The 10,619-nt window shown below is 47.1% G+C and overlaps 1 pseudogene; it reads right to left on the bottom strand.

The window, feature by feature from the left end:
• Nucleotides 1-6,315: 6,315 nt before the first annotated feature.
• Nucleotides 6,316-10,159, bottom strand: LOC123169775 (putative pentatricopeptide repeat-containing protein At3g05240; annotated as a pseudogene).
• Nucleotides 10,160-10,619: the final 460 nt, after the last annotated feature.

Here is a 10,619-nt window from a genome sequence, read left to right as displayed (position 1 = left end):
TAGTTATGATGATACCGACGATCGAATCTCGGGCAAGTAACATACCGATGACAAAGGGAACAGCGTATGTTGTTATGCGGTCTGACCGATAAAGATCTTCGTAGAATATGTAGGAACCAATATGAGCATCCAGGTTCCGATATTGGTTATTGACCGGAAGTGAGTCTCGGTCATGTCTACATAGTTCTCGAACCCGTAGGGTCTGCACGCTTAACGTTCGATGATGATCGGTATTATGAGTTTATGTGATTTGATGTATCGAAGGTTGTTCGGAGTCCCGGATGTGATCACGAGCATGACGAGGAGTCTCGAAATGCTCGAGACATAAAGATCGATATATTGGAAGGCTATGTTTGGACATCGGAAGGGTTCCGGATGAGTTCGGGCATTTACCGGAGTACCGGGGGGTTACCGGAACCCCCCGGGGATTTAATGGGCCTTAATGGGCCATGGTGGAAGAGAGGAGGAGGCGTCCAAGGTGGGGCGCCCCCTCCCAAGCCCAATCCGAATTGGGAGGGGGGCGGCCCCCCTTTCCTTCTCTCCCTCTCCCTCTTCCTTCTTCTCCTACTCCAACTAGGGAAAGGGGGAAACCTACTCCTACTGGGAGTAGGACTCCCCCCCTTGGGCGCGCCATGAGAGGGCCGGCCCTCCCCTCCTCCACTCCTTTATATACGGGGGAGGGGGCACCCCATAGACACACAAGTTGATTTCTCAGCCGTGTGCGGTGCCCCCCTCCACAGATTTCCACCTCGGTCGTATCGTTGTAGTGCTTAGACGAAGCCCTGCGCCGGTAGCTTCATCATCACCGTCACCATGCCGTCGTGCTGACGAAACTCTCCCTCGGCCTCAGCTGGATCAAGAGTACGAGGGACGTCACCGAGCTGAACGTGTGCAGATCGCGGAGGTGTCGTGTGTTCGGTACTTGGATCGGTTGGATCGCGAAGACGTTCGACTACATCAACCGTGTTACTAAACGCTTCCGCTTTCGGTCTACGAGGGTACGTGGACACACTCTCCCCACTCGTTGCTATGCATCACCTAGATGGATCTTGCGTGTGCGTAGGTAATTTTTTTTGAAATACTACGTTCCCCAACAATCTCTCCATCGTCGGAGGACCAAATCCCACTCTCGAGATATCTAGCCTCTTATCAAACTTTTCAACGAACCTATACGTTGTCGTTATGATCACCTAGTTACAGATGACGTTTGAGCAATCCCAAAGTCCATCGTACAGTAAGAAGTGACTACGATACTTTCACGGTCTAAGAAACTAAATCACACATTAACACTTTGTGTTATAACAACTGATTTCAGACGATATTATCTCAATGCATAACAAACAAGTTTGGGTCGACTCAATATGATCTTATTCTAACGTCATATTCTCAATGTTATTTTAGGTTATCGTTTATACTTATTGATATCCTAAGATCCAAAAAACATGATCACCAACAACACTTGAGCCAGTCCTAGAGGCATGACTAGGAATCTTTTCTTGTCGTTTATCGTTCTACACGTGCATATGAGTTTTCCATTGAATCGAGTACTCCAGGATCATAGAAGTTATAACCTAGAATATAAACTCTTAATTATGAATATGGAAATATAATAATATAATATTATTGCCTCTAGGGAATATTTCCAACAAGGCAAGTGGAAGAATCGGATCCCACCTAGTCCGGCAACTACACCCACACGCAGCAGGGCTGCCCAGACAGGCACGCAGCAGACCTACACCGACACCAGCATGGGCACACAACAGCAAGATTGGTTGCCGAACAGACGAAGGAGGTGGAGGTGGAGGAGGATGAGGACGGCGAGGACGATGATCTGGATGATTTTGCCGGCGATCCAAAGAAGAAGGCTGGAGGAGAAAGCTTCAACATGCGGGAGGACGAGTTGTTGTGTAATACATGGTTGGCTACTAGCCTCGGTCCGATCCATGGTACGGAGCAAAAGAGCTCAACTTTTTGGGCCAGCGTTCACACATGGTTCCATGAACACAAGCATTTCGCACGTTGCTCCGACGTGGTCATCCGCAACCTTGAACCAAAGTCCCTCAACCATCGATGGTACACCATCCAAGAGGCCCTGTTAAAGTATTGCGGCCACTTGGCGCATCCCATCGCATGGTGGCCTACTGGTGCCCAAATCCAAAGTCCCTCAACCGTCGATGGTACACCATCCAAGAGGCCCTGTCAAGTATTGCGGTCACTTGGCGCATCCCATCGCATGGTGGCCTAGTGGTGGCCAAATCACCGAGCAAGTAAGTTCATTTCGTCGGATATGCATAGTTTTGTTGACCATTTCCCGAATATTCATAGTTTTGTTGATCACTAGCCGGATATGCATAGGTTTGTTGATCATTGGGCGGATATGCTTATTTTTGTTGATCACTAGCCGGATATGTATAGTTTTGTTGACCATTTGCTGCATATTCATAGTTTTATTGATCACTAGCCAGATATACATAGTTTTGTAGCCGGATATGCAAAGGTTTGTTGGTCATTGACCGGATATGCATAGTTTTGTTGATCACTAGCCGGATATGCATAGTTTTGTAGCTGGATATGCATAGTTTTGTAGCTGGATATGCATAAATTGTTGATCATTGGTCGGATATGCATAGTTTTGTTGATCACTAGCTGGAACTAGCCGGTTATGCATTGATCATTGGCCGGATATGCATAGTTTTGTTGATCACCCACCGGATATGCATAATTTTGTTGACAATGTTTCATTTTGTAGCCTTCTCATGCGTGTACGGTGTTCAAGAAGTTGGAGAGGAAAAACTTCACCGTCATGCAGCGGAGGAGCTTTGTGGAGGCCAACCTGGGCCATCACCCCCAACCCAAGAGATATATTCAGATTATCCTTAGCGAATTGCCCGTAGAATCACTATAATCTGTCCCAAACCTAGTATTGGTCGCCCCCCAGCTCACTGCCCCTCCTAAGATGTGGCCCAAACTCTGCCACTCTCGTCATGCATTGTTGGTTGAAGTTGAATGGGCAACCGAAGTGGAACCAATTCATAGGCAAGACCCGCCCAAGCCACCGAGGAAGAAACCGGAGACCCAACCGACCCAACAAAAGAACCACCCAAGAAGGTTAGAAGAGAGTTTCGGGGAAAGAAGTGGGAGGAGGAGAGGGCAAAGCGAGGAGGTGCGGCGGTCAAGATGACGGAGAGGTTCGAGGACATCTTGTCCAAGAAGGAGGAGGCATACGTCAAGCGCCCAGACTTTAAGGAGGAAAAAAAGGCGAAGAGGCTCAAACTGTTGATGGAGACGACCGAGAAGAAGCTAGAACTCAAAGAGAAGAGGGCCGTGATCGAAGAGAAGAAAGCCATGCTCGAGGAGAAGAAGATGATGTTCGAAGAAAAGAAGGTGAAGATCATAGCCGATGCGGAGGACGCCAAGATGTTGTCCTTGAAGGTGGAGTCTTTGGATGCCGATGCAAGAATGATCGTGCAAGCCGTCCGGTATAAGATGTTGTAGTGGCAGAAAAATGAGTTGGAGGCGACAGACAAGGAGGAGGAGGAGGAGGCGGCGGTGAAGGAGGCGGAGGCTGCATATGCGGCGTCGATGACAACTTGAGTGTGGAGGAGGCTCGGGTTGCCGGTCCGGCGGGGTAGAAAATCTCAATTTTTTGCACGGACTGTCGGGATGATATTTTTTGTGGTCGGGCATGTAAAAACTTAAGCATAGTTGCCTCTTTTTGGTTGTGATCAGACATGTGATCCGGTGTTGGTGTGATGCGGCGCGCGCTATGGATCAGACTTTTATTTGAACTTCAAATTGCCCTTTACTGGCGAAGATATACAAGATAGCGATGGCTGACTTCCAATTCCGTGTCTGCAGACCGATCCTCCTGTCCATAGACGAATGTGGGAGCAAATTTATGGGTTGGCCTTGGAGATGCCCTTAGGCCAGACTCCCAATTGGACTAAATCTGCATCATGTTTAGTGCCACGGCCAGTAATCATACTAAACCTCTCATCACAAATATGATTCCTGCGACTCACATGGACAGCAACTTCATTGACCTTGGCCACCCACCTATTCTTCCTGCTAAGAACAGATGCTTGTTATTTTATGGCTGAGAAGTTTTCAGCTAACCTATCAGTATACAAAGCTAACACTCTCTATGCACTCCTCTATCTGTCTGTTACATGTCTAACATTCTTTTCTCCAAAAAGTTTTAAAGCTTAGTGCCATCGTAAGAACTTTTTGATGGCAGGGATTAGGGATGCTGCCAGCTTCAAATGCCTTTGCCTCAAAGCCTGGAAAAATATTTGCACATCCAAAGATGAAGGTGGCTTTGGTATTCCGAAACCTTCAGGCTATGAATCGGGCTTTAATTCTTGCGGCAGCCTGTTGCTTGCTGAGGTCCCTTCTTCTCATTTTTATTTGATCACAATAGCTACATGTCAATCGCCTGACTTTCAAATTTTGGGTCAATCGATTTTGGTTGAAGGAAGTAACAGGCGCAGGGGAGGGAGAAACTCGCCGGAGTGGAGGAAGAAGCTCGCTGGACAGGCTACCCCAGTATCTATCTTAGGGTTTAGGGTGGCTTGTGGGGCTTCGTCGGAGATAAAACTCGGCGCGGGGGGCCTAGAGGGATGGCCGGGGGCGGCGGAAGACCGGCGATGAGGGGTGGTTTAGGGGAGGGTGGGGCGGCGAGGCGATCGCGGGAGTGCCTCCGGCCGCGGGGGGCGGCGGTTAGGGCTGGGCTGGATCGGCGGGAGAGAAAGAGGAAGAAGATATGTCTGAGGTTGAAGACGACCAGCGTCCATTGGATCTTGATCAGACGGTTGATACAGGAGAAGAAGAATCGACTGATTGTTTTCTGTTTTTCAGGCGATTGACCTGTAGCGGGTCCCTTATTTGGTTCTCAAGACTAAATACTTCTCTGATTCTTCTATTTGGCTAGCCAGCACCTCTGTTCCAAATCAGCTTTTTGGTCCTTCATTCTTAAAATGATGCCCAAGCTCAAAGCCCACTGTATTTTGTCAACTTACACAAGGCAATGTCCCGGTTTGGAGCACCCCTTGCTGTCCTGCTAGGCCTGACGTGTACAATCGCCTTATATCCAGCAGCCTCATTTTGTCTACCCAGCTACTGTTAAAGACCTGTGGCTTCCTGATCTTAAGCAATGGAATCAAACTCTCATCAATCAGCTTTTCTCTCAGCCTACTGCTTCCATTATTCCGAATATTCCAATCGTTAAGGATGAGGGCCCTGACAATCTGACATATCAAACAGGTATGGAAGCTGAAGCATTTGGCTCCTCGAATCCAAACTTTTGCTTGGAAATTACTTGGACAGCACTCCCCACAGGTTTGCGAGGAGGTAACTATTCCATTAACATATCCCAGAATGGTTGCAGATGTGATCTTCCTAAGGATGAGTTGCACCTATTTTTTCTTTGCACTTTTACAAAAGCATCCTGGTTCTCTCATCCTTGGTAGTATTTAACAACTGAAATGCTTGTAAACAATTTTCACACCATGCATGATATCATTCTCCACATTCTGTACATGGAGTATTTGTCTTTTTAGAAATTTCAAATGGACCACCAGATACGGATGTATATAGACATATTTTAGAGTGTAGATTCACTCATTTTATCCGTATATAGTCACTTGTTGAAATCTCTAGAAAGACAAATATTTAGGAACGGAGGGAGTATTTCTTATGGGGCCTTTGGAAAACCAGGGAGTATCTTCTAATCCTAATACTTCTCTGATTCCTGCACAGGGAAGTACTGCTTCATCTGATCATATGATCACAGGGAACAAGATTTTTCTGGATGCCTCTTGGAAGAATTCCAAGACCCCAGGAAGATCTTCGCTGCCAGCCACAGGTGTCTTTCAACCCAGTGCTGAGATAATAATTCAAGCCATGGATCTGGCAGAAGCTGGAGCTTTGCACCTTCCTGCAGTTGTGGCTGCAAAGCTGGGAGTGCAGCGCCCACGTTCCTCACAGACAACCTCTCTGGTGAAATTTATTTGCTGCTCTCAAAGACATCACAGCTCCTCCCGCTCAGAAAAAAAGAAGAAGAAAAGAAGACATCACAGCTCCTTCTACTCGCTGGGACATCCTGCAGCACTTAGCAAGCTTCCATTGCAACTCCAAGCACTCTACTCCTGCCATCTTCCATATATCCAGAAGTTTAAATGGAGTTGCACGCCATTGTGGTCATCAGGTTTGGAACCCCGTATCAGAACCTGTCTTTGAGCGCATCAAACTAGCTCACAGGCAATCTAGCTGTCCCCTCACTCAGAAACTTGTTAATATACATTGTCCTGGGTTTTGTATTCATGATGTATAATGTATCTGAGCTTAGTTTGAAATGAAATTTGGCGCCTTGTGTGCCTCCCCCTTGATCAAAAAAGAAAACATCGAGATACAGGAACATGAACACGCAGTCCAGAGGAGCGTGTGATCCAATTGAATGGAGATATTAATATATTTTTCTATATACATGGTCAAACTAAAAGAAGTTGACTTAAGACAAACAGAGAACTTCAAATATATTTGGAGTGGAGGTAGTATAACTCAAGCATATGACGGAATGATAAAAACTCAGCAATTTATCGACTACATACAGTGGCATGAACAGCATTAACTATTGAAACTGCAGTATCTCTTTCAAGCTAGCGCACCCGCCAATAATGGGCGAGACAGGTATACCTATACAGTGGGATCAGCCCATCATAAACCAACAGAAATCCACACCCTGCCAGAGAACTGCAAGATGAGGGTAAATACAAGCAAACAAAAGAGACATCACAGGATAAACTTGTGAAAGCATACAAAGAAAGTAAAGATTCATTCAGAAATGGATCCAGAAGAACTTCAATTAAAAAGAAGGGTCTGAATTGGCAGGTACTAGGATTTGGGAGGATTAACATTCATGCACACTGGCTATTAGCGTCCTCACTTGCTTTAGCTCTGAGATGTTACTTAACCGGCACACGGATGTAAGAATTTCTTTTATTCGAAACTGAGCAAGAAACTTTATTAATCATAAAACTGCTATTGTGCTTTATGTTACTTATTCAATAAGGCGACATATAGGACCTTTAAGAAATGTGTTGTAGCCTAGTGATATGGACTTTGTGATTTGTCCCAACCAACAGGGGTTCAACTCCTGACAGGAGCGATTAATTATGGTATCTCACGGTCATTTCTATCTTAATTAAAGTTCCATCAGGCTCCTCTGTTGGACAAATTTTAAGAAGTGTTCGGAAAATCTAGGACCTTAGGGTGAGAAATTACTACAGTAACAGGGCTTCAAAACAGATAAGTAAGACTAGTGTACAGCTCTACAGAGAAGTACTGTACAAGACCAAACAATTTAGACCACAAGCAGTATGCAGAAACTCACCTGATTGTTGCAGTGTTGCTTCTTTTGACGTGTTTGACTGCATTCTTGGGGGCAATGAACCTTCCGATGTTGAAGATCTAATTGGAAGAAGTCCTCAGTTGCTATTGGTTGGCTAACCCACCACAGCTGACTGAAGAGGTTATGAAGGCCATGCTACCACCTTCAGTGTACCAGCACTGCCAATTAGCAAGTGTTCAGAGTCTTAACTCCTGAGTGCAATTAGGTTGGTCAAGACAGGCTAACAGTGCAGCACAGCACAGCTTTTGTAACAAGTACACAATAATGTGGCACAACTTTCAGAGAAATTAAAGGGAGACAAGAGCCCTGATCGTGTAAAAACATTTTCCCTAATAACTAACTTGTTTGGGATAAATTACATGCTAGTACTCACCAGCTCACACCCTGAATTGCTCAAGTAAGCAAAAGGTGTTAGTATGACATCAATCTTAGCTTGAGCTATTCCAAGGCTCCAAGCTATGATACTTTCTGCTAGTGTTGGGTTTCAGTTACTTATGTCTTGCATGTCGTTTACTGCCAAAGTGCCCAGTACTTTGCACACCTTGCAGGATCAGTGTATATCTGTTCAGATGCCCCTCTTTGAAAAGATTGTCCCGTTTAACTGTCAATATTCCAAATTGTCATGTTACACACGAAATATGACACTTCTTTTCTTTCTGCATTGAAGTAACGGTGCATGATAAACAAAGTAGTTGCTAGAGTTTTAATACATCACAACATCTTCAGTTTTCTCCATCAAGGAAAAACTATATAACAAAAGCGTGTTCACAATTATGTATATGCAAAGTGTACAATTGATATTTAGGCTAGACAAAGAAGCCCTCAGAGCTGTGGAAGTATGCAGAGGCATTTTCTAAATTACTTAGGTGATTCCAGGCAACATATGAACCTCCAAGTAGACAGACATTCTGTAAACACCGACCTCTCAAAAATAAAACATTTACCTATTTTGACCTTACCATCAAGTGCAGGATATACATAAATAATGGTCTAGCTTCAAAAAGGGAAAGGTAAGTACGAAAGTAAATAACTGGTAAGCACTTTAAGTTAGATCTTTACCTCTATGTCCGCACATAAAATTGGCAATTCAATTTAAACACATGGTCCAGACAGGAATGTACATGGCTTTGATGTCACATTTCCACAACAAGTCTTTCACAATATTCTCCCCTCTCACTTCGATTCAATTCAGGAGCACAACATGCGCACTTCAGTGCCACTTGAGCCTATATTTTTCTTCAATCCCATCTGCCACATCAACCTCCCAGTTTGCTCGACCGCATGCCACCTACCAACCTCTGCATATATGTTGGACATGACCACATAGGTTGCACTTAACTGAGGGTTAAGTTCAGCAAACCCCCTTCCTATCCTCTCAGCTACATCGGCCCTACCATGTATCTTGCAACCGTTCATCATACTTCCCCACATTCTAACACTGTGCTGAATAGGCATCAGTTGCATCATCCTCTCAACCTCTCCTAAGTGACCTGCACGGCTCAAGAGATCAATCATACATCCATAATGTTTTACCGTTGGTCTGATGCCGTAAAGATTCAGCATGGAGTCAGAATATTTCCTGCCTTCATCCACCATCCCTGCATGACTGCAAGCACTAAGCACGCCTACAAATGCAACATGGTCTGGAACAACGCCACCATACTCCATCTGCTTGAAGAGCTGCACTGCATCTCTGCCTTGGCCATGCTTCGCCAAACTGCTGATCATGCTTGTCCACGCCATCAAATCCTTTCCTTTGAGACAATGAAATATCTGGAGCGCGCTCTGTGCATTTCCTGTTTTTGAATACATATCCATTAGAGATGTGCAAACTGCAACATGTCGACAACAATTAGTCTTTTCCATGTATGCGTGAACCCCTTGGCTTAAGCCCGTATCTCCCTTCGATGTACAAGCACGCAATATGCTCAGCCATGTCACCTTATCAGGCTTCATCCCAGCAGAATGCATAGCAGCAAAAGTTTCTAGAACCTCATCCGACCTTCCATGACGATTACAAACCTCAACCATTGCATTCCAGGACACCTCGTTTCTTTGAGGAATTGCATCGAACACTTGAACTGCAACACTGAGACCACCACATGCGGCATACATATGGAGTACCGCCGTGGCAAGAGCAACATCGAGCAATACGGGCTCGACGCGCCAGCGCCGGAGCGTGTCGTGCACCCACCTCCCGCTCTCCATGTCGCCGCACTGCGCGCACGCCGCCATCACCTGCGCGACCGTGACACTATTAATTACCTCCTGCCCGCTCGCCAAAGCCTCCCTGAAGCGCGACCGCATCCCGCGCCTCCCCAGCCGCGGCGTGCCCAGCGATCATCGCCGTCCAGGTGACGACGTTGCGATGGCGCGCGGCGTCGAACACCGCCCGTGCAGAGGCGGCGTCGGCGGCGGCTGCCGCGTAGGCGTGGACGAGGGAGGAAGTAACGTCGACGTCGGCGCCGTGACCAGACTTGGCAAGCTGCGTGTGGAGGCACCGAAGGGCTCCGCCGGCGCGCGGTGGCGCTGCGGCGCGTTCCTGGGCGAGCGCCTTGAGGGCGAAGGGAAAGGTGAAGTGGTCCGGCGCGACACCCGCGCGCAGCATATCCCGGAAGGTCAGCAGGAGGCCGCGGTGGTCTGCGGCGCGGCGGAGGAGGACGTTGTAGAGGTAGGAGGGGGTGGTGGCGCGAGTCGCCATGGGCAACCTGCTCCAGCAGCTTGCATGAACGAATACTGTACTGCCACCAACTGCGGCGCACGGCTGGATTTACCTTGCTAAATTTTATCCCAGCTCAAATTGTAAATCTTCGAGCATATCATAACTCCTTAAAAGCATGATGCAAATTTAAAGATGTAAAACAGGAGATGTAAAAATTTACATCTTTAAAAGTGCTTTTTGCATTTAGAAAAAGGAAACTCCAACGGAACATGTATATTGAAGATGTAAAACAACAACTCCAATAGATGATGCAAATGAAGATGTAAATTGTACTTCAACTAGTACTCAGGCGGCGGCGGGGTGGCGGCAGTGGGCGAGGCGGCGGTGCGGGGCTGCGGGCGGCGTTGTGGGAGGGGCGGCGGTGCCGGGCTACGGCCGGATCGAGCGGCGACGGGAGTGTGGGGCCGTGGGGCGGCGGCGGCGGTGCAGGGATGCGGCCGGTGATGCGGGTGGGGCGGCGGCGGAAAAACACCCAATTCGCGGCGTGTG

The sequence above is a fragment of the Triticum aestivum genome, chromosome 7D (genome assembly GCF_018294505.1).
Source record: "Triticum aestivum cultivar Chinese Spring chromosome 7D, IWGSC CS RefSeq v2.1, whole genome shotgun sequence".
Lineage (NCBI taxonomy): Eukaryota > Viridiplantae > Streptophyta > Magnoliopsida > Poales > Poaceae > Triticum > Triticum aestivum.
Note: the sequence above shows the minus strand (reverse complement) of the source record. Positions and strands in the feature narration are given on the sequence as shown.